Source organism: Ascaphus truei, unplaced genomic scaffold, assembly GCF_040206685.1.
Source record: "Ascaphus truei isolate aAscTru1 unplaced genomic scaffold, aAscTru1.hap1 HAP1_SCAFFOLD_281, whole genome shotgun sequence".
In the NCBI taxonomy this organism is placed as follows: domain Eukaryota; kingdom Metazoa; phylum Chordata; class Amphibia; order Anura; family Ascaphidae; genus Ascaphus; species Ascaphus truei.
In genome coordinates this window covers 237,968-263,836 of record NW_027455761.1, presented here as the reverse complement: position 1 = coordinate 263,836, position 25,869 = coordinate 237,968, and the positions used below count along the sequence as shown (strand labels likewise).

General features: G+C 47.9%; 17 non-coding genes and 1 pseudogene across 17 annotated transcripts; all 18 read left to right on the top strand.

Moving 5' to 3' along the window:
* The first annotated feature begins 1,101 nt into the window (after positions 1-1,101).
* Positions 1,102-1,239, top strand: LOC142481727 (U1 spliceosomal RNA; annotated as a pseudogene).
* A 1,250-nt stretch (positions 1,240-2,489) lies between these two features.
* LOC142481720 (U1 spliceosomal RNA) lies at positions 2,490-2,657 on the top strand. Its single transcript, XR_012795987.1, has one exon. It is a non-coding gene; the product is annotated as a U1 spliceosomal RNA (small nuclear RNA).
* Positions 2,658-3,917: 1,260 nt separating this feature from the next.
* LOC142481719 (U1 spliceosomal RNA) lies at positions 3,918-4,085 on the top strand. Its single transcript, XR_012795986.1, has one exon. It is a non-coding gene; the product is annotated as a U1 spliceosomal RNA (small nuclear RNA).
* A 1,252-nt stretch (positions 4,086-5,337) lies between these two features.
* Positions 5,338-5,505, top strand: LOC142481718 (U1 spliceosomal RNA). Its single transcript, XR_012795985.1, has one exon. It is a non-coding gene; the product is annotated as a U1 spliceosomal RNA (small nuclear RNA).
* Positions 5,506-6,768: 1,263 nt separating this feature from the next.
* LOC142481717 (U1 spliceosomal RNA) lies at positions 6,769-6,936 on the top strand. Its single transcript, XR_012795984.1, has one exon. It is a non-coding gene; the product is annotated as a U1 spliceosomal RNA (small nuclear RNA).
* Positions 6,937-8,188: 1,252 nt separating this feature from the next.
* LOC142481715 (U1 spliceosomal RNA) lies at positions 8,189-8,356 on the top strand. Its single transcript, XR_012795982.1, has one exon. It is a non-coding gene; the product is annotated as a U1 spliceosomal RNA (small nuclear RNA).
* Positions 8,357-9,623: 1,267 nt separating this feature from the next.
* LOC142481714 (U1 spliceosomal RNA) lies at positions 9,624-9,791 on the top strand. Its single transcript, XR_012795981.1, has one exon. It is a non-coding gene; the product is annotated as a U1 spliceosomal RNA (small nuclear RNA).
* A 1,252-nt stretch (positions 9,792-11,043) lies between these two features.
* Positions 11,044-11,211, top strand: LOC142481713 (U1 spliceosomal RNA). Its single transcript, XR_012795980.1, has one exon. It is a non-coding gene; the product is annotated as a U1 spliceosomal RNA (small nuclear RNA).
* Positions 11,212-12,464: 1,253 nt separating this feature from the next.
* On the top strand, positions 12,465-12,632 carry LOC142481712 (U1 spliceosomal RNA). Its single transcript, XR_012795979.1, has one exon. It is a non-coding gene; the product is annotated as a U1 spliceosomal RNA (small nuclear RNA).
* Positions 12,633-13,878: 1,246 nt separating this feature from the next.
* On the top strand, positions 13,879-14,046 carry LOC142481711 (U1 spliceosomal RNA). The gene has a single exon (XR_012795978.1). It is a non-coding gene; the product is annotated as a U1 spliceosomal RNA (small nuclear RNA).
* A 1,251-nt stretch (positions 14,047-15,297) lies between these two features.
* On the top strand, positions 15,298-15,465 carry LOC142481710 (U1 spliceosomal RNA). The gene has a single exon (XR_012795977.1). It is a non-coding gene; the product is annotated as a U1 spliceosomal RNA (small nuclear RNA).
* Positions 15,466-16,717: 1,252 nt separating this feature from the next.
* LOC142481708 (U1 spliceosomal RNA) lies at positions 16,718-16,885 on the top strand. The gene has a single exon (XR_012795976.1). It is a non-coding gene; the product is annotated as a U1 spliceosomal RNA (small nuclear RNA).
* Positions 16,886-18,149: 1,264 nt separating this feature from the next.
* LOC142481707 (U1 spliceosomal RNA) lies at positions 18,150-18,317 on the top strand. The gene has a single exon (XR_012795975.1). It is a non-coding gene; the product is annotated as a U1 spliceosomal RNA (small nuclear RNA).
* Positions 18,318-19,577: 1,260 nt separating this feature from the next.
* LOC142481706 (U1 spliceosomal RNA) lies at positions 19,578-19,745 on the top strand. Its single transcript, XR_012795974.1, has one exon. It is a non-coding gene; the product is annotated as a U1 spliceosomal RNA (small nuclear RNA).
* Positions 19,746-20,994: 1,249 nt separating this feature from the next.
* On the top strand, positions 20,995-21,162 carry LOC142481705 (U1 spliceosomal RNA). Its single transcript, XR_012795973.1, has one exon. It is a non-coding gene; the product is annotated as a U1 spliceosomal RNA (small nuclear RNA).
* A 1,255-nt stretch (positions 21,163-22,417) lies between these two features.
* Positions 22,418-22,585, top strand: LOC142481703 (U1 spliceosomal RNA). The gene has a single exon (XR_012795971.1). It is a non-coding gene; the product is annotated as a U1 spliceosomal RNA (small nuclear RNA).
* Positions 22,586-23,846: 1,261 nt separating this feature from the next.
* On the top strand, positions 23,847-24,014 carry LOC142481702 (U1 spliceosomal RNA). Its single transcript, XR_012795970.1, has one exon. It is a non-coding gene; the product is annotated as a U1 spliceosomal RNA (small nuclear RNA).
* A 1,255-nt stretch (positions 24,015-25,269) lies between these two features.
* Positions 25,270-25,437, top strand: LOC142481701 (U1 spliceosomal RNA). The gene has a single exon (XR_012795969.1). It is a non-coding gene; the product is annotated as a U1 spliceosomal RNA (small nuclear RNA).
* Positions 25,438-25,869: the final 432 nt, after the last annotated feature.

Below are 25,869 nucleotides of genomic sequence, written 5' to 3'. Positions count from 1 at the left end.
AAAAGAGGATTATGAGTCAGTAAAAGAGGAATGGAGGGTGGAGGAAGAAGAATGGGAAAGAGAGAAAAGGGAGGAAAAGGGGACCCAAAGAGATTTGGGGTTTAAAGTAGTTGGGGGTTCTTTTTGGGATCGCCCTATTTCAGGGGGAAAACTAGTTGGCCTGGAAGTAGAGAAGGGAAAAAGTCAGGAGACGCAGGAAGAGGCAATGGAGCTGTCCTCGGCGGAAAAAAGAGCGTTGAAACGTAGAACAGAACAGGAAGAAACAGCAGAACAAAAGTGGGAAAAGGTAGTACAGAGAAAAGTGAAAGTGGTAGAAAGTGGGAGTGATAGTGCATCTTCGAAAAAGAATGGGGAAAGTGACCAAAAGCAAACAGGGAAGGGAATTAAAGTACAAAGACAAGGAAGTGGAGTAAGCGGAAGTGAGAGTAAGGGGAAGGATAAAACACTGACTAAAAAGTACCCACCGAGAGAGTCGCCAAGGGAAATAGCCTTAGGCAAGAAATTGGAGGAAGTTGAGATGAAAGTGGGAAATTCAAACTTTTGGTTGCAGGTAATAAAAGTGGAACATAAGGCACTAACCACGGAGCAGCAGATGGATTACCTAGAAAAAGTAATTGTGAAAAGGGCACAGTCTTCTAGCAAGGAGTTTGGAGTGTACTATGAAGGGTTTCAAAGAAAATACCCTGATATTTATGCAATATTGTTATATAAGTATGGTGGTTATAAGTAGAGGAGAGTTTGTTTTTGTATAGGGTGGATTTTGAGGAATATTTGGATGTTTTTGCTTGAATATACAAGAGGCGTTATAATGATAGATGTGGTTTGTTTTTTTCTGAACTGTATAACTATGTATAGAGAAATGATTAAGGCAGGAGAGTTGAAAAGCCTTTTTAAGGATGGGATAAGGAAATATATGAGTGGTTTTGTAAAGTTGAAAGTTGTAGTACTAGAAATTTTTGTTTTATTATGGAAAGTATTTTCTGGAAAAAGTGTTAGTCTGTGATTGTATGAAAGTATTTGTTTTTTCTTGAAAGATTGCTACTTATTTACTAATTGTAAATACGTGAATGTGAATAAACATTTAAAAAGAAAAAAAAAAAAAAAAAAAAAAGGTGGCTCTCCCAGGGCGAGGCTAGCTCATTGCACTTGGAGCTAGCTGACCTCTGCGATTTCCCCACATGCGGGAAACTCGACTGCACAATTTCTGGTAGTGGGGGACTGCGTGCGCGCTCTCCCCTGTTTTTGGATGGTTACAAAAAACAGAAACAGGTGTTTGTTCAGACAAGCTGCTGCTATTCCCACTGCTTGGGCTTTGGGCATGGTCAATAACTGCTGGCAAAAAGGAGCACCATGTACAATAAATAGCCAGCTAGCAACATCTCAAACAGGGACAAATGACAATGATGTACCTGCACAGACGTTTAGGAATAAGTTCACAGGTGGATTGGGAAATAGGGAAACAAATACTGTGTACTGTATATATATATTTATGAAAAAAACAGCACATTTACAATCAAATCTGGATTTGAAAAAATGGACGGTCCTTGCTTGCAGGATATGATATGGGGTTTTTATTTCACCCCCTCCCCACCCTAGTTCTACATGGTATGTCTGGGTCTCTGTAGCCAGACAACCCCCTGTGATGATATCACAAAGGGAGTGTACAGTACGTTCTAGAGTTTCTAGGCTCCAAAGTAACAAAGAGCAGCATTTAAAAGCAACAGATTGCAGACTATCTGCTGAGCTGTGCAAAAAACAATCTCTATCTATCTATCTATCTATCTATCTATCTATCTATCTATCTCTATCCATGGAGCAGCAGACAGTGTTAGCTTGCTTCTATATTTATGCAAATGCCAGGTAAGCAGCCATGCTGGTAAGGGCCAAAGTGTCACGTTTGGCAGCAGGACAGGGCACCTCTCCCTTTTTATGCAGCAGCAGCAGGTGTCAGTGGAGGTCAGAAAAAGAGAGTGCCAGCAGGTAGGGGAGATGTAGAAAGCCACCCCAGAAATATGGTGTCCCCCTGTCTCTCCGGCAGCTGAAATGACAGAGCTGAGCGGTGTTCAAAGTGATTGCTTCTTTCTTTTAAAACCAAGAAGAAGTACCTTACGGCGAAGCTTGGCTGCTCTGGGTGCTTGTTGGATGGGGGGGAGGGTTTGGTTTGGCTTTGCTTTGCTTTGCTTTGCTTTGCTTTGCTTTGCTTCGCTTCGCTTCTGGGGGGGGGAGGAGGACGGGGTGTCTTGGATCTATGTTGTTTGACAAATATTCATTGCTGCTGCTGCTGCTGCTGCTGCTGCTGCTGCTGCAGCACAAATGTTTGCATGGAATGGCCTAGGCTGCTCCTTGCTGCAGGTGCTGGCTGCAGCGGCTCAGATACTAGGCCTCAGGTACTGTGTTGCTTGCTGCACCAATGACCAAGCTGCTCTCTCCACAAGGGTGACAGTTGTCCTGGGACAGGGCTAGTTGCCCCCAGCGCGCCATTGCAACTCATACTTACCTGGCAGGGGAGTTTTAAGCCATGCTCCAGCAGGTGGCTCTCCCAGGGCGAGGCTAGCTCATTGCACTTGGAGCTAGCTGACCTCTGCGATTTCCCCACATGCGGGAAACTCGACTGCACAATTTCTGGTAGTGGGGGACTGCGTGCGCGCTCTCCCCTGTTTTTGGATGGTTACAAAAAACAGAAACAGGTGTTTGTTCAGACAAGCTGCTGCTATTCCCACTGCTTGGGCTTTGGGCATGGTCAATAACTGCTGGCAAAAAGGAGCACCATGTACAATAAATAGCCAGCTAGCAACATCTCAAACAGGGACAAATGACAATGATGTACCTGCACAGACGTTTAGGAATAAGTTCACAGGTGGATTGGGAAATAGGGAAACAAATACTGTGTACTGTATATATATATTTATGAAAAAAACAGCACATTTACAATCAAATCTGGATTTGAAAAAATGGACGGTCCTTGCTTGCAGGATATGATATGGGGTTTTTATTTCACCCCCTCCCCACCCTAGTTCTACATGGTATGTCTGGGTCTCTGTAGCCAGACAACCCCCTGTGATGATATCACAAAGGGAGTGTACAGTACGTTCTAGAGTTTCTAGGCTCCAAAGTAACAAAGAGCAGCATTTAAAAGCAACAGATTGCAGACTATCTGCTGAGCTGTGCAAAAAACAATCTCTATCTATCTATCTATCTATCTATCTATCTATCTATCTATCTCTATCCATGGAGCAGCAGACAGTGTTAGCTTGCTTCTATATTTATGCAAATGCCAGGTAAGCAGCCATGCTGGTAAGGGCCAAAGTGTCACGTTTGGCAGCAGGACAGGGCACCTCTCCCTTTTTATGCAGCAGCAGCAGGTGTCAGTGGAGGTCAGAAAAAGAGAGTGCCAGCAGGTAGGGGAGATGTAGAAAGCCACCCCAGAAATATGGTGTCCCCCTGTCTCTCCGGCAGCTGAAATGACAGAGCTGAGCGGTGTTCAAAGTGATTGCTTCTTTCTTTTAAAACCAAGAAGAAGTACCTTACGGCGAAGCTTGGCTGCTCTGGGTGCTTGTTGGATGGGGGGGAGGGTTTGGTTTGGCTTTGCTTTGCTTTGCTTTGCTTTGCTTTGCTTTGCTTTGCTTTGCTTCGCTTCGCTTCTGGGGGGGGGAGGAGGACGGGGTGTCTTGGATCTATGTTGTTTGACAAATATTCATTGCTGCTGCTGCTGCTGCTGCTGCTGCTGCTGCTGCAGCACAAATGTTTGCATGGAATGGCCTAGGCTGCTCCTTGCTGCAGGTGCTGGCTGCAGCGGCTCAGATACTAGGCCTCAGGTACTGTGTTGCTTGCTGCACCAATGACCAAGCTGCTCTCTCCACAAGGGTGACAGTTGTCCTGGGACAGGGCTAGTTGCCCCCAGCGCGCCATTGCAACTCATACTTACCTGGCAGGGGAGTTTTAAGCCATGCTCCAGCAGGTGGCTCTCCCAGGGCGAGGCTAGCTCATTGCACTTGGAGCTAGCTGACCTCTGCGATTTCCCCACATGCGGGAAACTCGACTGCACAATTTCTGGTAGTGGGGGACTGCGTGCGCGCTCTCCCCTGTTTTTGGATGGTTACAAAAAACAGAAACAGGTGTTTGTTCAGACAAGCTGCTGCTATTCCCACTGCTTGGGCTTTGGGCATGGTCAATAACTGCTGGCAAAAAGGAGCACCATGTACAATAAATAGCCAGCTAGCAACATCTCAAACAGGGACAAATGACAATGATGTACCTGCACAGACGTTTAGGAATAAGTTCACAGGTGGATTGGGAAATAGGGAAACAAATACTGTGTACTGTATATATATATTTATGAAAAAAACAGCACATTTACAATCAAATCTGGATTTGAAAAAATGGACGGTCCTTGCTTGCAGGATATGATATGGGGTTTTTATTTCACCCCCTCCCCACCCTAGTTCTACATGGTATGTCTGGGTCTCTGTAGCCAGACAACCCCCTGTGATGATATCACAAAGGGAGTGTACAGTACGTTCTAGAGTTTCTAGGCTCCAAAGTAACAAAGAGCAGCATTTAAAAGCAACAGATTGCAGACTATCTGCTGAGCTGTGCAAAAAACAATCTCTATCTATCTATCTATCTATCTATCTATCTATCTATCTCTATCCATGGAGCAGCAGACAGTGTTAGCTTGCTTCTATATTTATGCAAATGCCAGGTAAGCAGCCATGCTGGTAAGGGCCAAAGTGTCACGTTTGGCAGCAGGACAGGGCACCTCTCCCTTTTTATGCAGCAGCAGCAGGTGTCAGTGGAGGTCAGAAAAAGAGAGTGCCAGCAGGTAGGGGAGATGTAGAAAGCCACCCCAGAAATATGGTGTCCCCCTGTCTCTCCGGCAGCTGAAATGACAGAGCTGAGCGGTGTTCAAAGTGATTGCTTCTTTCTTTTAAAACCAAGAAGAAGTACCTTACGGCGAAGCTTGGCTGCTCTGGGTGCTTGTTGGATGGGGGGGAGGGTTTGGTTTGGCTTTGCTTTGCTTTGCTTTGCTTTGCTTTGCTTTGCTTTGCTTCGCTTCTGGGGGGGGGAGGAGGACGGGGTGTCTTGGATCTATGTTGTTTGACAAATATTCATTGCTGCTGCTGCTGCTGCTGCTGCTGCTGCTGCTGCTGCTGCAGCACAAATGTTTGCATGGAATGGCCTAGGCTGCTCCTTGCTGCAGGTGCTGGCTGCAGCGGCTCAGATACTAGGCCTCAGGTACTGTGTTGCTTGCTGCACCAATGACCAAGCTGCTCTCTCCACAAGGGTGACAGTTGTCCTGGGACAGGGCTAGTTGCCCCCAGCGCGCCATTGCAACTCATACTTACCTGGCAGGGGAGTTTTAAGCCATGCTCCAGCAGGTGGCTCTCCCAGGGCGAGGCTAGCTCATTGCACTTGGAGCTAGCTGACCTCTGCGATTTCCCCACATGCGGGAAACTCGACTGCACAATTTCTGGTAGTGGGGGACTGCGTGCGCGCTCTCCCCTGTTTTTGGATGGTTACAAAAAACAGAAACAGGTGTTTGTTCAGACAAGCTGCTGCTATTCCCACTGCTTGGGCTTTGGGCATGGTCAATAACTGCTGGCAAAAAGGAGCACCATGTACAATAAATAGCCAGCTAGCAACATCTCAAACAGGGACAAATGACAATGATGTACCTGCACAGACGTTTAGGAATAAGTTCACAGGTGGATTGGGAAATAGGGAAACAAATACTGTGTACTGTATATATATATTTATGAAAAAAACAGCACATTTACAATCAAATCTGGATTTGAAAAAATGGACGGTCCTTGCTTGCAGGATATGATATGGGGTTTTTATTTCACCCCCTCCCCACCCTAGTTCTACATGGTATGTCTGGGTCTCTGTAGCCAGACAACCCCCTGTGATGATATCACAAAGGGAGTGTACAGTACGTTCTAGAGTTTCTAGGCTCCAAAGTAACAAAGAGCAGCATTTAAAAGCAACAGATTGCAGACTATCTGCTGAGCTGTGCAAAAAACAATCTCTATCTATCTATCTATCTATCTATCTATCTATCTATCTATCTATCTATCTCTATCCATGGAGCAGCAGACAGTGTTAGCTTGCTTCTATATTTATGCAAATGCCAGGTAAGCAGCCATGCTGGTAAGGGCCAAAGTGTCACGTTTGGCAGCAGGACAGGGCACCTCTCCCTTTTTATGCAGCAGCAGCAGGTGTCAGTGGAGGTCAGAAAAAGAGAGTGCCAGCAGGTAGGGGAGATGTAGAAAGCCACCCCAGAAATATGGTGTCCCCCTGTCTCTCCGGCAGCTGAAATGACAGAGCTGAGCGGTGTTCAAAGTGATTGCTTCTTTCTTTTAAAACCAAGAAGAAGTACCTTACGGCGAAGCTTGGCTGCTCTGGGTGCTTGTTGGATGGGGGGGAGGGTTTGGTTTGGCTTTGCTTTGCTTTGCTTTGCTTTGCTTTGCTTTGCTTTGCTTCGCTTCGCTTCTGGGGGGGGGAGGAGGACGGGGTGTCTTGGATCTATGTTGTTTGACAAATATTCATTGCTGCTGCTGCTGCTGCTGCTGCTGCTGCTGCTGCAGCACAAATGTTTGCATGGAATGGCCTAGGCTGCTCCTTGCTGCAGGTGCTGGCTGCAGCGGCTCAGATACTAGGCCTCAGGTACTGTGTTGCTTGCTGCACCAATGACCAAGCTGCTCTCTCCACAAGGGTGACAGTTGTCCTGGGACAGGGCTAGTTGCCCCCAGCGCGCCATTGCAACTCATACTTACCTGGCAGGGGAGTTTTAAGCCATGCTCCAGCAGGTGGCTCTCCCAGGGCGAGGCTAGCTCATTGCACTTGGAGCTAGCTGACCTCTGCGATTTCCCCACATGCGGGAAACTCGACTGCACAATTTCTGGTAGTGGGGGACTGCGTGCGCGCTCTCCCCTGTTTTTGGATGGTTACAAAAAACAGAAACAGGTGTTTGTTCAGACAAGCTGCTGCTATTCCCACTGCTTGGGCTTTGGGCATGGTCAATAACTGCTGGCAAAAAGGAGCACCATGTACAATAAATAGCCAGCTAGCAACATCTCAAACAGGGACAAATGACAATGATGTACCTGCACAGACGTTTAGGAATAAGTTCACAGGTGGATTGGGAAATAGGGAAACAAATACTGTGTACTGTATATATATATTTATGAAAAAAACAGCACATTTACAATCAAATCTGGATTTGAAAAAATGGACGGTCCTTGCTTGCAGGATATGATATGGGGTTTTTATTTCACCCCCTCCCCACCCTAGTTCTACATGGTATGTCTGGGTCTCTGTAGCCAGACAACCCCCTGTGATGATATCACAAAGGGAGTGTACAGTACGTTCTAGAGTTTCTAGGCTCCAAAGTAACAAAGAGCAGCATTTAAAAGCAACAGATTGCAGACTATCTGCTGAGCTGTGCAAAAAACAATCTCTATCTATCTATCTATCTATCTATCTATCTATCTATCTCTATCCATGGAGCAGCAGACAGTGTTAGCTTGCTTCTATATTTATGCAAATGCCAGGTAAGCAGCCATGCTGGTAAGGGCCAAAGTGTCACGTTTGGCAGCAGGACAGGGCACCTCTCCCTTTTTATGCAGCAGCAGCAGGTGTCAGTGGAGGTCAGAAAAAGAGAGTGCCAGCAGGTAGGGGAGATGTAGAAAGCCACCCCAGAAATATGGTGTCCCCCTGTCTCTCCGGCAGCTGAAATGACAGAGCTGAGCGGTGTTCAAAGTGATTGCTTCTTTCTTTTAAAACCAAGAAGAAGTACCTTACGGCGAAGCTTGGCTGCTCTGGGTGCTTGTTGGATGGGGGGGAGGGTTTGGTTTGGCTTTGCTTTGCTTTGCTTTGCTTTGCTTTGCTTTGCTTTGCTTCGCTTCTGGGGGGGGGAGGAGGACGGGGTGTCTTGGATCTATGTTGTTTGACAAATATTCATTGCTGCTGCTGCTGCTGCTGCTGCTGCTGCTGCTGCTGCTGCAGCACAAATGTTTGCATGGAATGGCCTAGGCTGCTCCTTGCTGCAGGTGCTGGCTGCAGCGGCTCAGATACTAGGCCTCAGGTACTGTGTTGCTTGCTGCACCAATGACCAAGCTGCTCTCTCCACAAGGGTGACAGTTGTCCTGGGACAGGGCTAGTTGCCCCCAGCGCGCCATTGCAACTCATACTTACCTGGCAGGGGAGTTTTAAGCCATGCTCCAGCAGGTGGCTCTCCCAGGGCGAGGCTAGCTCATTGCACTTGGAGCTAGCTGACCTCTGCGATTTCCCCACATGCGGGAAACTCGACTGCACAATTTCTGGTAGTGGGGGACTGCGTGCGCGCTCTCCCCTGTTTTTGGATGGTTACAAAAAACAGAAACAGGTGTTTGTTCAGACAAGCTGCTGCTATTCCCACTGCTTGGGCTTTGGGCATGGTCAATAACTGCTGGCAAAAAGGAGCACCATGTACAATAAATAGCCAGCTAGCAACATCTCAAACAGGGACAAATGACAATGATGTACCTGCACAGACGTTTAGGAATAAGTTCACAGGTGGATTGGGAAATAGGGAAACAAATACTGTGTACTGTATATATATATTTATGAAAAAAACAGCACATTTACAATCAAATCTGGATTTGAAAAAATGGACGGTCCTTGCTTGCAGGATATGATATGGGGTTTTTATTTCACCCCCTCCCCACCCTAGTTCTACATGGTATGTCTGGGTCTCTGTAGCCAGACAACCCCCTGTGATGATATCACAAAGGGAGTGTACAGTACGTTCTAGAGTTTCTAGGCTCCAAAGTAACAAAGAGCAGCATTTAAAAGCAACAGATTGCAGACTATCTGCTGAGCTGTGCAAAAAACAATCTCTATCTATCTATCTATCTATCTATCTATCTATCTATCTATCTATCTATCTATCTCTATCCATGGAGCAGCAGACAGTGTTAGCTTGCTTCTATATTTATGCAAATGCCAGGTAAGCAGCCATGCTGGTAAGGGCCAAAGTGTCACGTTTGGCAGCAGGACAGGGCACCTCTCCCTTTTTATGCAGCAGCAGCAGGTGTCAGTGGAGGTCAGAAAAAGAGAGTGCCAGCAGGTAGGGGAGATGTAGAAAGCCACCCCAGAAATATGGTGTCCCCCTGTCTCTCCGGCAGCTGAAATGACAGAGCTGAGCGGTGTTCAAAGTGATTGCTTCTTTCTTTTAAAACCAAGAAGAAGTACCTTACGGCGAAGCTTGGCTGCTCTGGGTGCTTGTTGGATGGGGGGGAGGGTTTGGTTTGGCTTTGCTTTGCTTTGCTTTGCTTTGCTTTGCTTTGCTTTGCTTCGCTTCGCTTCTGGGGGGGGGAGGAGGACGGGGTGTCTTGGATCTATGTTGTTTGACAAATATTCATTGCTGCTGCTGCTGCTGCTGCTGCTGCTGCTGCTGCAGCACAAATGTTTGCATGGAATGGCCTAGGCTGCTCCTTGCTGCAGGTGCTGGCTGCAGCGGCTCAGATACTAGGCCTCAGGTACTGTGTTGCTTGCTGCACCAATGACCAAGCTGCTCTCTCCACAAGGGTGACAGTTGTCCTGGGACAGGGCTAGTTGCCCCCAGCGCGCCATTGCAACTCATACTTACCTGGCAGGGGAGTTTTAAGCCATGCTCCAGCAGGTGGCTCTCCCAGGGCGAGGCTAGCTCATTGCACTTGGAGCTAGCTGACCTCTGCGATTTCCCCACATGCGGGAAACTCGACTGCACAATTTCTGGTAGTGGGGGACTGCGTGCGCGCTCTCCCCTGTTTTTGGATGGTTACAAAAAACAGAAACAGGTGTTTGTTCAGACAAGCTGCTGCTATTCCCACTGCTTGGGCTTTGGGCATGGTCAATAACTGCTGGCAAAAAGGAGCACCATGTACAATAAATAGCCAGCTAGCAACATCTCAAACAGGGACAAATGACAATGATGTACCTGCACAGACGTTTAGGAATAAGTTCACAGGTGGATTGGGAAATAGGGAAACAAATACTGTGTACTGTATATATATATTTATGAAAAAAACAGCACATTTACAATCAAATCTGGATTTGAAAAAATGGACGGTCCTTGCTTGCAGGATATGATATGGGGTTTTTATTTCACCCCCTCCCCACCCTAGTTCTACATGGTATGTCTGGGTCTCTGTAGCCAGACAACCCCCTGTGATGATATCACAAAGGGAGTGTACAGTACGTTCTAGAGTTTCTAGGCTCCAAAGTAACAAAGAGCAGCATTTAAAAGCAACAGATTGCAGACTATCTGCTGAGCTGTGCAAAAAACAATCTCTATCTATCTATCTATCTATCTATCTATCTATCTATCTATCTATCTCTATCCATGGAGCAGCAGACAGTGTTAGCTTGCTTCTATATTTATGCAAATGCCAGGTAAGCAGCCATGCTGGTAAGGGCCAAAGTGTCACGTTTGGCAGCAGGACAGGGCACCTCTCCCTTTTTATGCAGCAGCAGCAGGTGTCAGTGGAGGTCAGAAAAAGAGAGTGCCAGCAGGTAGGGGAGATGTAGAAAGCCACCCCAGAAATATGGTGTCCCCCTGTCTCTCCGGCAGCTGAAATGACAGAGCTGAGCGGTGTTCAAAGTGATTGCTTCTTTCTTTTAAAACCAAGAAGAAGTACCTTACGGCGAAGCTTGGCTGCTCTGGGTGCTTGTTGGATGGGGGGGAGGGTTTGGTTTGGCTTTGCTTTGCTTTGCTTTGCTTTGCTTTGCTTTGCTTCGCTTCTGGGGGGGGGAGGAGGACGGGGTGTCTTGGATCTATGTTGTTTGACAAATATTCATTGCTGCTGCTGCTGCTGCTGCTGCTGCTGCTGCTGCTGCAGCACAAATGTTTGCATGGAATGGCCTAGGCTGCTCCTTGCTGCAGGTGCTGGCTGCAGCGGCTCAGATACTAGGCCTCAGGTACTGTGTTGCTTGCTGCACCAATGACCAAGCTGCTCTCTCCACAAGGGTGACAGTTGTCCTGGGACAGGGCTAGTTGCCCCCAGCGCGCCATTGCAACTCATACTTACCTGGCAGGGGAGTTTTAAGCCATGCTCCAGCAGGTGGCTCTCCCAGGGCGAGGCTAGCTCATTGCACTTGGAGCTAGCTGACCTCTGCGATTTCCCCACATGCGGGAAACTCGACTGCACAATTTCTGGTAGTGGGGGACTGCGTGCGCGCTCTCCCCTGTTTTTGGATGGTTACAAAAAACAGAAACAGGTGTTTGTTCAGACAAGCTGCTGCTATTCCCACTGCTTGGGCTTTGGGCATGGTCAATAACTGCTGGCAAAAAGGAGCACCATGTACAATAAATAGCCAGCTAGCAACATCTCAAACAGGGACAAATGACAATGATGTACCTGCACAGACGTTTAGGAATAAGTTCACAGGTGGATTGGGAAATAGGGAAACAAATACTGTGTACTGTATATATATATTTATGAAAAAAACAGCACATTTACAATCAAATCTGGATTTGAAAAAATGGACGGTCCTTGCTTGCAGGATATGATATGGGGTTTTTATTTCACCCCCTCCCCACCCTAGTTCTACATGGTATGTCTGGGTCTCTGTAGCCAGACAACCCCCTGTGATGATATCACAAAGGGAGTGTACAGTACGTTCTAGAGTTTCTAGGCTCCAAAGTAACAAAGAGCAGCATTTAAAAGCAACAGATTGCAGACTATCTGCTGAGCTGTGCAAAAAACAATCTCTATCTATCTATCTATCTATCTATCTATCTATCTATCTATCTCTATCCATGGAGCAGCAGACAGTGTTAGCTTGCTTCTATATTTATGCAAATGCCAGGTAAGCAGCCATGCTGGTAAGGGCCAAAGTGTCACGTTTGGCAGCAGGACAGGGCACCTCTCCCTTTTTATGCAGCAGCAGCAGGTGTCAGTGGAGGTCAGAAAAAGAGAGTGCCAGCAGGTAGGGGAGATGTAGAAAGCCACCCCAGAAATATGGTGTCCCCCTGTCTCTCCGGCAGCTGAAATGACAGAGCTGAGCGGTGTTCAAAGTGATTGCTTCTTTCTTTTAAAACCAAGAAGAAGTACCTTACGGCGAAGCTTGGCTGCTCTGGGTGCTTGTTGGATGGGGGGGAGGGTTTGGTTTGGCTTTGCTTTGCTTTGCTTTGCTTTGCTTTGCTTTGCTTTGCTTCGCTTCTGGGGGGGGGAGGAGGACGGGGTGTCTTGGATCTATGTTGTTTGACAAATATTCATTGCTGCTGCTGCTGCTGCTGCTGCTGCTGCTGCTGCTGCAGCACAAATGTTTGCATGGAATGGCCTAGGCTGCTCCTTGCTGCAGGTGCTGGCTGCAGCGGCTCAGATACTAGGCCTCAGGTACTGTGTTGCTTGCTGCACCAATGACCAAGCTGCTCTCTCCACAAGGGTGACAGTTGTCCTGGGACAGGGCTAGTTGCCCCCAGCGCGCCATTGCAACTCATACTTACCTGGCAGGGGAGTTTTAAGCCATGCTCCAGCAGGTGGCTCTCCCAGGGCGAGGCTAGCTCATTGCACTTGGAGCTAGCTGACCTCTGCGATTTCCCCACATGCGGGAAACTCGACTGCACAATTTCTGGTAGTGGGGGACTGCGTGCGCGCTCTCCCCTGTTTTTGGATGGTTACAAAAAACAGAAACAGGTGTTTGTTCAGACAAGCTGCTGCTATTCCCACTGCTTGGGCTTTGGGCATGGTCAATAACTGCTGGCAAAAAGGAGCACCATGTACAATAAATAGCCAGCTAGCAACATCTCAAACAGGGACAAATGACAATGATGTACCTGCACAGACGTTTAGGAATAAGTTCACAGGTGGATTGGGAAATAGGGAAACAAATACTGTGTACTGTATATATATATTTATGAAAAAAACAGCACATTTACAATCAAATCTGGATTTGAAAAAATGGACGGTCCTTGCTTGCAGGATATGATATGGGGTTTTTATTTCACCCCCTCCCCACCCTAGTTCTACATGGTATGTCTGGGTCTCTGTAGCCAGACAACCCCCTGTGATGATATCACAAAGGGAGTGTACAGTACGTTCTAGAGTTTCTAGGCTCCAAAGTAACAAAGAGCAGCATTTAAAAGCAACAGATTGCAGACTATCTGCTGAGCTGTGCAAAAAACAATCTCTATCTATCTATCTATCTATCTATCTATCTCTATCCATGGAGCAGCAGACAGTGTTAGCTTGCTTCTATATTTATGCAAATGCCAGGTAAGCAGCCATGCTGGTAAGGGCCAAAGTGTCACGTTTGGCAGCAGGACAGGGCACCTCTCCCTTTTTATGCAGCAGCAGCAGGTGTCAGTGGAGGTCAGAAAAAGAGAGTGCCAGCAGGTAGGGGAGATGTAGAAAGCCACCCCAGAAATATGGTGTCCCCCTGTCTCTCCGGCAGCTGAAATGACAGAGCTGAGCGGTGTTCAAAGTGATTGCTTCTTTCTTTTAAAACCAAGAAGAAGTACCTTACGGCGAAGCTTGGCTGCTCTGGGTGCTTGTTGGATGGGGGGGAGGGTTTGGTTTGGTTTGGCTTTGCTTTGCTTTGCTTTGCTTTGCTTTGCTTTGCTTTGCTTCGCTTCTGGGGGGGGGAGGAGGACGGGGTGTCTTGGATCTATGTTGTTTGACAAATATTCATTGCTGCTGCTGCTGCTGCTGCTGCTGCTGCTGCTGCTGCAGCACAAATGTTTGCATGGAATGGCCTAGGCTGCTCCTTGCTGCAGGTGCTGGCTGCAGCGGCTCAGATACTAGGCCTCAGGTACTGTGTTGCTTGCTGCACCAATGACCAAGCTGCTCTCTCCACAAGGGTGACAGTTGTCCTGGGACAGGGCTAGTTGCCCCCAGCGCGCCATTGCAACTCATACTTACCTGGCAGGGGAGTTTTAAGCCATGCTCCAGCAGGTGGCTCTCCCAGGGCGAGGCTAGCTCATTGCACTTGGAGCTAGCTGACCTCTGCGATTTCCCCACATGCGGGAAACTCGACTGCACAATTTCTGGTAGTGGGGGACTGCGTGCGCGCTCTCCCCTGTTTTTGGATGGTTACAAAAAACAGAAACAGGTGTTTGTTCAGACAAGCTGCTGCTATTCCCACTGCTTGGGCTTTGGGCATGGTCAATAACTGCTGGCAAAAAGGAGCACCATGTACAATAAATAGCCAGCTAGCAACATCTCAAACAGGGACAAATGACAATGATGTACCTGCACAGACGTTTAGGAATAAGTTCACAGGTGGATTGGGAAATAGGGAAACAAATACTGTGTACTGTATATATATATTTATGAAAAAAACAGCACATTTACAATCAAATCTGGATTTGAAAAAATGGACGGTCCTTGCTTGCAGGATATGATATGGGGTTTTTATTTCACCCCCTCCCCACCCTAGTTCTACATGGTATGTCTGGGTCTCTGTAGCCAGACAACCCCCTGTGATGATATCACAAAGGGAGTGTACAGTACGTTCTAGAGTTTCTAGGCTCCAAAGTAACAAAGAGCAGCATTTAAAAGCAACAGATTGCAGACTATCTGCTGAGCTGTGCAAAAAACAATCTCTATCTATCTATCTATCTATCTATCTATCTATCTATCTCTATCCATGGAGCAGCAGACAGTGTTAGCTTGCTTCTATATTTATGCAAATGCCAGGTAAGCAGCCATGCTGGTAAGGGCCAAAGTGTCACGTTTGGCAGCAGGACAGGGCACCTCTCCCTTTTTATGCAGCAGCAGCAGGTGTCAGTGGAGGTCAGAAAAAGAGAGTGCCAGCAGGTAGGGGAGATGTAGAAAGCCACCCCAGAAATATGGTGTCCCCCTGTCTCTCCGGCAGCTGAAATGACAGAGCTGAGCGGTGTTCAAAGTGATTGCTTCTTTCTTTTAAAACCAAGAAGAAGTACCTTACGGCGAAGCTTGGCTGCTCTGGGTGCTTGTTGGATGGGGGGGAGGGTTTGGTTTGGCTTTGCTTTGCTTTGCTTTGCTTTGCTTTGCTTTGCTTTGCTTCGCTTCGCTTCTGGGGGGGGGAGGAGGACGGGGTGTCTTGGATCTATGTTGTTTGACAAATATTCATTGCTGCTGCTGCTGCTGCTGCTGCTGCTGCTGCTGCAGCACAAATGTTTGCATGGAATGGCCTAGGCTGCTCCTTGCTGCAGGTGCTGGCTGCAGCGGCTCAGATACTAGGCCTCAGGTACTGTGTTGCTTGCTGCACCAATGACCAAGCTGCTCTCTCCACAAGGGTGACAGTTGTCCTGGGACAGGGCTAGTTGCCCCCAGCGCGCCATTGCAACTCATACTTACCTGGCAGGGGAGTTTTAAGCCATGCTCCAGCAGGTGGCTCTCCCAGGGCGAGGCTAGCTCATTGCACTTGGAGCTAGCTGACCTCTGCGATTTCCCCACATGCGGGAAACTCGACTGCACAATTTCTGGTAGTGGGGGACTGCGTGCGCGCTCTCCCCTGTTTTTGGATGGTTACAAAAAACAGAAACAGGTGTTTGTTCAGACAAGCTGCTGCTATTCCCACTGCTTGGGCTTTGGGCATGGTCAATAACTGCTGGCAAAAAGGAGCACCATGTACAATAAATAGCCAGCTAGCAACATCTCAAACAGGGACAAATGACAATGATGTACCTGCACAGACGTTTAGGAATAAGTTCACAGGTGGATTGGGAAATAGGGAAACAAATACTGTGTACTGTATATATATATTTATGAAAAAAACAGCACATTTACAATCAAATCTGGATTTGAAAAAATGGACGGTCCTTGCTTGCAGGATATGATATGGGGTTTTTATTTCACCCCCTCCCCACCCTAGTTCTACATGGTATGTCTGGGTCTCTGTAGCCAGACAACCCCCTGTGATGATATCACAAAGGGAGTGTACAGTACGTTCTAGAGTTTCTAGGCTCCAAAGTAACAAAGAGCAGCATTTAAAAGCAACAGATTGCAGACTATCTGCTGAGCTGTGCAAAAAACAATCTCTATCTATCTATCTATCTATCTATCTATCTATCTATCTATCTATCTCTATCCATGGAGCAGCAGACAGTGTTAGCTTGCTTCTATATTTATGCAAATGCCAGGTAAGCAGCCATGCTGGTAAGGGCCAAAGTGTCACGTTTGGCAGCAGGACAGGGCACCTCTCCCTTTTTATGCAGCAGCAGCAGGTGTCAGTGGAGGTCAGAAAAAGAGAGTGCCAGCAGGTAGGGGAGATGTAGAAAGCCACCCCAGAAATATGGTGTCCCCCTGTCTCTCCGGCAGCTGAAATGACAGAGCTGAGCGGTGTTCAAAGTGATTGCTTCTTTCTTTTAAAACCAAGAAGAAGTACCTTACGGCGAAGCTTGGCTGCTCTGGGTGCTTGTTGGATGGGGGGGAGGGTTTGGTTTGGCTTTGCTTTGCTTTGCTTTGCTTTGCTTTGCTTTGCTTCGCTTCTGGGGGGGGGAGGAGGACGGGGTGTCTTGGATCTATGTTGTTTGACAAATATTCATTGCTGCTGCTGCTGCTGCTGCTGCTGCTGCTGCTGCTGCAGCACAAATGTTTGCATGGAATGGCCTAGGCTGCTCCTTGCTGCAGGTGCTGGCTGCAGCGGCTCAGATACTAGGCCTCAGGTACTGTGTTGCTTGCTGCACCAATGACCAAGCTGCTCTCTCCACAAGGGTGACAGTTGTCCTGGGACAGGGCTAGTTGCCCCCAGCGCGCCATTGCAACTCATACTTACCTGGCAGGGGAGTTTTAAGCCATGCTCCAGCAGGTGGCTCTCCCAGGGCGAGGCTAGCTCATTGCACTTGGAGCTAGCTGACCTCTGCGATTTCCCCACATGCGGGAAACTCGACTGCACAATTTCTGGTAGTGGGGGACTGCGTGCGCGCTCTCCCCTGTTTTTGGATGGTTACAAAAAACAGAAACAGGTGTTTGTTCAGACAAGCTGCTGCTATTCCCACTGCTTGGGCTTTGGGCATGGTCAATAACTGCTGGCAAAAAGGAGCACCATGTACAATAAATAGCCAGCTAGCAACATCTCAAACAGGGACAAATGACAATGATGTACCTGCACAGACGTTTAGGAATAAGTTCACAGGTGGATTGGGAAATAGGGAAACAAATACTGTGTACTGTATATATATATTTATGAAAAAAACAGCACATTTACAATCAAATCTGGATTTGAAAAAATGGACGGTCCTTGCTTGCAGGATATGATATGGGGTTTTTATTTCACCCCCTCCCCACCCTAGTTCTACATGGTATGTCTGGGTCTCTGTAGCCAGACAACCCCCTGTGATGATATCACAAAGGGAGTGTACAGTACGTTCTAGAGTTTCTAGGCTCCAAAGTAACAAAGAGCAGCATTTAAAAGCAACAGATTGCAGACTATCTGCTGAGCTGTGCAAAAAACAATCTCTATCTATCTATCTATCTATCTATCTATCTATCTATCTATCTATCTCTATCCATGGAGCAGCAGACAGTGTTAGCTTGCTTCTATATTTATGCAAATGCCAGGTAAGCAGCCATGCTGGTAAGGGCCAAAGTGTCACGTTTGGCAGCAGGACAGGGCACCTCTCCCTTTTTATGCAGCAGCAGCAGGTGTCAGTGGAGGTCAGAAAAAGAGAGTGCCAGCAGGTAGGGGAGATGTAGAAAGCCACCCCAGAAATATGGTGTCCCCCTGTCTCTCCGGCAGCTGAAATGACAGAGCTGAGCGGTGTTCAAAGTGATTGCTTCTTTCTTTTAAAACCAAGAAGAAGTACCTTACGGCGAAGCTTGGCTGCTCTGGGTGCTTGTTGGATGGGGGGGAGGGTTTGGTTTGGCTTTGCTTTGCTTTGCTTTGCTTTGCTTTGCTTTGCTTTGCTTTGCTTCGCTTCGCTTCTGGGGGGGGGAGGAGGACGGGGTGTCTTGGATCTATGTTGTTTGACAAATATTCATTGCTGCTGCTGCTGCTGCTGCTGCTGCTGCTGCTGCAGCACAAATGTTTGCATGGAATGGCCTAGGCTGCTCCTTGCTGCAGGTGCTGGCTGCAGCGGCTCAGATACTAGGCCTCAGGTACTGTGTTGCTTGCTGCACCAATGACCAAGCTGCTCTCTCCACAAGGGTGACAGTTGTCCTGGGACAGGGCTAGTTGCCCCCAGCGCGCCATTGCAACTCATACTTACCTGGCAGGGGAGTTTTAAGCCATGCTCCAGCAGGTGGCTCTCCCAGGGCGAGGCTAGCTCATTGCACTTGGAGCTAGCTGACCTCTGCGATTTCCCCACATGCGGGAAACTCGACTGCACAATTTCTGGTAGTGGGGGACTGCGTGCGCGCTCTCCCCTGTTTTTGGATGGTTACAAAAAACAGAAACAGGTGTTTGTTCAGACAAGCTGCTGCTATTCCCACTGCTTGGGCTTTGGGCATGGTCAATAACTGCTGGCAAAAAGGAGCACCATGTACAATAAATAGCCAGCTAGCAACATCTCAAACAGGGACAAATGACAATGATGTACCTGCACAGACGTTTAGGAATAAGTTCACAGGTGGATTGGGAAATAGGGAAACAAATACTGTGTACTGTATATATATATTTATGAAAAAAACAGCACATTTACAATCAAATCTGGATTTGAAAAAATGGACGGTCCTTGCTTGCAGGATATGATATGGGGTTTTTATTTCACCCCCTCCCCACCCTAGTTCTACATGGTATGTCTGGGTCTCTGTAGCCAGACAACCCCCTGTGATGATATCACAAAGGGAGTGTACAGTACGTTCTAGAGTTTCTAGGCTCCAAAGTAACAAAGAGCAGCATTTAAAAGCAACAGATTGCAGACTATCTGCTGAGCTGTGCAAAAAACAATCTCTATCTATCTATCTATCTATCTATCTATCTATCTATCTATCTCTATCCATGGAGCAGCAGACAGTGTTAGCTTGCTTCTATATTTATGCAAATGCCAGGTAAGCAGCCATGCTGGTAAGGGCCAAAGTGTCACGTTTGGCAGCAGGACAGGGCACCTCTCCCTTTTTATGCAGCAGCAGCAGGTGTCAGTGGAGGTCAGAAAAAGAGAGTGCCAGCAGGTAGGGGAGATGTAGAAAGCCACCCCAGAAATATGGTGTCCCCCTGTCTCTCCGGCAGCTGAAATGACAGAGCTGAGCGGTGTTCAAAGTGATTGCTTCTTTCTTTTAAAACCAAGAAGAAGTACCTTACGGCGAAGCTTGGCTGCTCTGGGTGCTTGTTGGATGGGGGGGAGGGTTTGGTTTGGCTTTGCTTTGCTTTGCTTTGCTTTGCTTTGCTTTGCTTTGCTTTGCTTCGCTTCGCTTCTGGGGGGGGGAGGAGGACGGGGTGTCTTGGATCTATGTTGTTTGACAAATATTCATTGCTGCTGCTGCTGCTGCTGCTGCTGCTGCTGCTGCAGCACAAATGTTTGCATGGAATGGCCTAGGCTGCTCCTTGCTGCAGGTGCTGGCTGCAGCGGCTCAGATACTAGGCCTCAGGTACTGTGTTGCTTGCTGCACCAATGACCAAGCTGCTCTCTCCACAAGGGTGACAGTTGTCCTGGGACAGGGCTAGTTGCCCCCAGCGCGCCATTGCAACTCATACTTACCTGGCAGGGGAGTTTTAAGCCATGCTCCAGCAGGTGGCTCTCCCAGGGCGAGGCTAGCTCATTGCACTTGGAGCTAGCTGACCTCTGCGATTTCCCCACATGCGGGAAACTCGACTGCACAATTTCTGGTAGTGGGGGACTGCGTGCGCGCTCTCCCCTGTTTTTGGATGGTTACAAAAAACAGAAACAGGTGTTTGTTCAGACAAGCTGCTGCTATTCCCACTGCTTGGGCTTTGGGCATGGTCAATAACTGCTGGCAAAAAGGAGCACCATGTACAATAAATAGCCAGCTAGCAACATCTCAAACAGGGACAAATGACAATGATGTACCTGCACAGACGTTTAGGAATAAGTTCACAGGTGGATTGGGAAATAGGGAAACAAATACTGTGTACTGTATATATATATTTATGAAAAAAACAGCACATTTACAATCAAATCTGGATTTGAAAAAATGGACGGTCCTTGCTTGCAGGATATGATATGGGGTTTTTATTTCACCCCCTCCCCACCCTAGTTCTACATGGTATGTCTGGGTCTCTGTAGCCAGACAACCCCCTGTGATGATATCACAAAGGGAGTGTACAGTACGTTCTAGAGTTTCTAGGCTCCAAAGTAACAAAGAGCAGCATTTAAAAGCAACAGATTGCAGACTATCTGCTGAGCTGTGCAAAAAACAATCTCTATCTATCTATCTATCTATCTATCTATCTATCTATCTCTATCCATGGAGCAGCAGACAGTGTTAGCTTGCTTCTATATTTATGCAAATGCCAGGTAAGCAGCCATGCTGGTAAGGGCCAAAGTGTCACGTTTGGCAGCAGGACAGGGCACCTCTCCCTTTTTATGCAGCAGCAGCAGGTGTCAGTGGAGGTCAGAAAAAGAGAGTGCCAGCAGGTAGGGGAGATGTAGAAAGCCACCCCAGAAATATGGTGTCCCCCTGTCTCTCCGGCAGCTGAAATGACAGAGCTGAGCGGTGTTCAAAGTGATTGCTTCTTTCTTTTAAAACCAAGAAGAAGTACCTTACGGCGAAGCTTGGCTGCTCTGGGTGCTTGTTGGATGGGGGGGAGGGTTTGGTTTGGCTTTGCTTTGCTTTGCTTTGCTTTGCTTTGCTTTGCTTTGCTTCGCTTCTGGGGGGGGGAGGAGGACGGGGTGTCTTGGATCTATGTTGTTTGACAAATATTCATTGCTGCTGCTGCTGCTGCTGCTGCTGCTGCTGCTGCTGCAGCACAAATGTTTGCATGGAATGGCCTAGGCTGCTCCTTGCTGCAGGTGCTGGCTGCAGCGGCTCAGATACTAGGCCTCAGGTACTGTGTTGCTTGCTGCACCAATGACCAAGCTGCTCTCTCCACAAGGGTGACAGTTGTCCTGGGACAGGGCTAGTTGCCCCCAGCGCGCCATTGCAACTCATACTTACCTGGCAGGGGAGTTTTAAGCCATGCTCCAGCAGGTGGCTCTCCCAGGGCGAGGCTAGCTCATTGCACTTGGAGCTAGCTGACCTCTGCGATTTCCCCACATGCGGGAAACTCGACTGCACAATTTCTGGTAGTGGGGGACTGCGTGCGCGCTCTCCCCTGTTTTTGGATGGTTACAAAAAACAGAAACAGGTGTTTGTTCAGACAAGCTGCTGCTATTCCCACTGCTTGGGCTTTGGGCATGGTCAATAACTGCTGGCAAAAAGGAGCACCATGTACAATAAATAGCCAGCTAGCAACATCTCAAACAGGGACAAATGACAATGATGTACCTGCACAGACGTTTAGGAATAAGTTCACAGGTGGATTGGGAAATAGGGAAACAAATACTGTGTACTGTATATATATATTTATGAAAAAAACAGCACATTTACAATCAAATCTGGATTTGAAAAAATGGACGGTCCTTGCTTGCAGGATATGATATGGGGTTTTTATTTCACCCCCTCCCCACCCTAGTTCTACATGGTATGTCTGGGTCTCTGTAGCCAGACAACCCCCTGTGATGATATCACAAAGGGAGTGTACAGTACGTTCTAGAGTTTCTAGGCTCCAAAGTAACAAAGAGCAGCATTTAAAAGCAACAGATTGCAGACTATCTGCTGAGCTGTGCAAAAAACAATCTCTATCTATCTATCTATCTATCTATCTATCTATCTATCTATCTCTATCCATGGAGCAGCAGACAGTGTTAGCTTGCTTCTATATTTATGCAAATGCCAGGTAAGCAGCCATGCTGGTAAGGGCCAAAGTGTCACGTTTGGCAGCAGGACAGGGCACCTCTCCCTTTTTATGCAGCAGCAGCAGGTGTCAGTGGAGGTCAGAAAAAGAGAGTGCCAGCAGGTAGGGGAGATGTAGAAAGCCACCCCAGAAATATGGTGTCCCCCTGTCTCTCCGGCAGCTGAAATGACAGAGCTGAGCGGTGTTCAAAGTGATTGCTTCTTTCTTTTAAAACCAAGAAGAAGTACCTTACGGCGAAGCTTGGCTGCTCTGGGTGCTTGTTGGATGGGGGGGAGGGTTTGGTTTGGCTTTGCTTTGCTTTGCTTTGCTTTGCTTTGCTTTGCTTTGCTTCGCTTCGCTTCTGGGGGGGGGAGGAGGACGGGGTGTCTTGGATCTATGTTGTTTGACAAATATTCATTGCTGCTGCTGCTGCTGCTGCTGCTGCTGCTGCTGCAGCACAAATGTTTGCATGGAATGGCCTAGGCTGCTCCTTGCTGCAGGTGCTGGCTGCAGCGGCTCAGATACTAGGCCTCAGGTACTGTGTTGCTTGCTGCACCAATGACCAAGCTGCTCTCTCCACAAGGGTGACAGTTGTCCTGGGACAGGGCTAGTTGCCCCCAGCGCGCCATTGCAACTCATACTTACCTGGCAGGGGAGTTTTAAGCCATGCTCCAGCAGGTGGCTCTCCCAGGGCGAGGCTAGCTCATTGCACTTGGAGCTAGCTGACCTCTGCGATTTCCCCACATGCGGGAAACTCGACTGCACAATTTCTGGTAGTGGGGGACTGCGTGCGCGCTCTCCCCTGTTTTTGGATGGTTACAAAAAACAGAAACAGGTGTTTGTTCAGACAAGCTGCTGCTATTCCCACTGCTTGGGCTTTGGGCATGGTCAATAACTGCTGGCAAAAAGGAGCACCATGTACAATAAATAGCCAGCTAGCAACATCTCAAACAGGGACAAATGACAATGATGTACCTGCACAGACGTTTAGGAATAAGTTCACAGGTGGATTGGGAAATAGGGAAACAAATACTGTGTACTGTATATATATATTTATGAAAAAAACAGCACATTTACAATCAAATCTGGATTTGAAAAAATGGACGGTCCTTGCTTGCAGGATATGATATGGGGTTTTTATTTCACCCCCTCCCCACCCTAGTTCTACATGGTATGTCTGGGTCTCTGTAGCCAGACAACCCCCTGTGATGATATCACAAAGGGAGTGTACAGTACGTTCTAGAGTTTCTAGGCTCCAAAGTAACAAAGAGCAGCATTTAAAAGCAACAGATTGCAGACTATCTGCTGAGCTGTGCAAAAAACAATCTCTATCTATCTATCTATCTATCTATCTATCTATCTATCTATCTATCTATCTCTATCCATGGAGCAGCAGACAGTGTTAGCTTGCTTCTATATTTATGCAAATGCCAGGTAAGCAGCCATGCTGGTAAGGGCCAAAGTGTCACGTTTGGCAGCAGGACAGGGCACCTCTCCCTTTTTATGCAGCAGCAGCAGGTGTCAGTGGAGGTCAGAAAAAGAGAGTGCCAGCAGGTAGGGGAGATGTAGAAAGCCACCCCAGAAATATGGTGTCCCCCTGTCTCTCCGGCAGCTGAAATGACAGAGCTGAGCGGTGTTCAAAGTGATTGCTTCTTTCTTTTAAAACCAAGAAGAAGTACCTTACGGCGAAGCTTGGCTGCTCTGGGTGCTTGTTGGATGGGGGGGAGGGTTTGGTTTGGCTTTGCTTTGCTTTGCTTTGCTTTGCTTTGCTTTGCTTTGCTTCGCTTCTGGGGGGGGGAGGAGGACGGGGTGTCTTGGATCTATGTTGTTTGACAAATATTCATTGCTGCTGCTGCTGCTGCTGCTGCTGCTGCTGCTGCTGCAGCACAAATGTTTGCATGGAATGGCCTAGGCTGCTCCTTGCTGCAGGTGCTGGCTGCAGCGGCTCAGATACTAGGCCTCAGGTACTGTGTTGCTTGCTGCACCAATGACCAAGCTGCTCTCTCCACAAGGGTGACAGTTGTCCTGGGACAGGGCTAGTTGCCCCCAGCGCGCCATTGCAACTCATACTTACCTGGCAGGGGAGTTTTAAGCCATGCTCCAGCAGGTGGCTCTCCCAGGGCGAGGCTAGCTCATTGCACTTGGAGCTAGCTGACCTCTGCGATTTCCCCACATGCGGGAAACTCGACTGCACAATTTCTGGTAGTGGGGGACTGCGTGCGCGCTCTCCCCTGTTTTTGGATGGTTACAAAAAACAGAAACAGGTGTTTGTTCAGACAAGCTGCTGCTATTCCCACTGCTTGGGCTTTGGGCATGGTCAATAACTGCTGGCAAAAAGGAGCACCATGTACAATAAATAGCCAGCTAGCAACATCTCAAACAGGGACAAATGACAATGATGTACCTGCACAGACGTTTAGGAATAAGTTCACAGGTGGATTGGGAAATAGGGAAACAAATACTGTGTACTGTATATATATATTTATGAAAAAAACAGCACATTTACAATCAAATCTGGATTTGAAAAAATGGACGGTCCTTGCTTGCAGGATATGATATGGGGTTTTTATTTCACCCCCTCCCCACCCTAGTTCTACATGGTATGTCTGGGTCTCTGTAGCCAGACAACCCCCTGTGATGATATCACAAAGGGAGTGTACAGTACGTTCTAGAGTTTCTAGGCTCCAAAGTAACAAAGAGCAGCATTTAAAAGCAACAGATTGCAGACTATCTGCTGAGCTGTGCAAAAAACAATCTCTATCTATCTATCTATCTATCTATCTATCTATCTATCTATCTCTATCCATGGAGCAGCAGACAGTGTTAGCTTGCTTCTATATTTATGCAAATGCCAGGTAAGCAGCCATGCTGGTAAGGGCCAAAGTGTCACGTTTGGCAGCAGGACAGGGCACCTCTCCCTTTTTATGCAGCAGCAGCAGGTGTCAGTGGAGGTCAGAAAAAGAGAGTGCCAGCAGGTAGGGGAGATGTAGAAAGCCACCCCAGAAATATGGTGTCCCCCTGTCTCTCCGGCAGCTGAAATGACAGAGCTGAGCGGTGTTCAAAGTGATTGCTTCTTTCTTTTAAAACCAAGAAGAAGTACCTTACGGCGAAGCTTGGCTGCTCTGGGTGCTTGTTGGATGGGGGGGAGGGTTTGGTTTGGCTTTGCTTTGCTTTGCTTTGCTTTGCTTTGCTTTGCTTTGCTTCGCTTCGCTTCTGGGGGGGGGAGGAGGACGGGGTGTCTTGGATCTATGTTGTTTGACAAATATTCATTGCTGCTGCTGCTGCTGCTGCTGCTGCTGCTGCTGCAGCACAAATGTTTGCATGGAATGGCCTAGGCTGCTCCTTGCTGCAGGTGCTGGCTGCAGCGGCTCAGATACTAGGCCTCAGGTACTGTGTTGCTTGCTGCACCAATGACCAAGCTGCTCTCTCCACAAGGGTGACAGTTGTCCTGGGACAGGGCTAGTTGCCCCCAGCGCGCCATTGCAACTCATACTTACCTGGCAGGGGAGTTTTAAGCCATGCTCCAGCAGGTGGCTCTCCCAGGGCGAGGCTAGCTCATTGCACTTGGAGCTAGCTGACCTCTGCGATTTCCCCACATGCGGGAAACTCGACTGCACAATTTCTGGTAGTGGGGGACTGCGTGCGCGCTCTCCCCTGTTTTTGGATGGTTACAAAAAACAGAAACAGGTGTTTGTTCAGACAAGCTGCTGCTATTCCCACTGCTTGGGCTTTGGGCATGGTCAATAACTGCTGGCAAAAAGAAAAAGGAGCACCATGTACAATAAATAGCCAGCTAGCAACATCTCAAACAGGGACAAATGACAATGATGTACCTGCACAGACGTTTAGGAATAAGTTCACAGGTGGATTGGGAAATAGGGAAACAAATACTGTGTACTGTATATATATATTTATGAAAAAAACAGCACATTTACAATCAAATCTGGATTTGAAAAAATGGACGGTCCTTGCTTGCAGGATATGATATGGGGTTTTTATTTCACCCCCTCCCCACCCTAGTTCTACATGGTATGTCTGGGTCTCTGTAGCCAGACAACCCCCTGTGATGATATCACAAAGGGAGTGTAC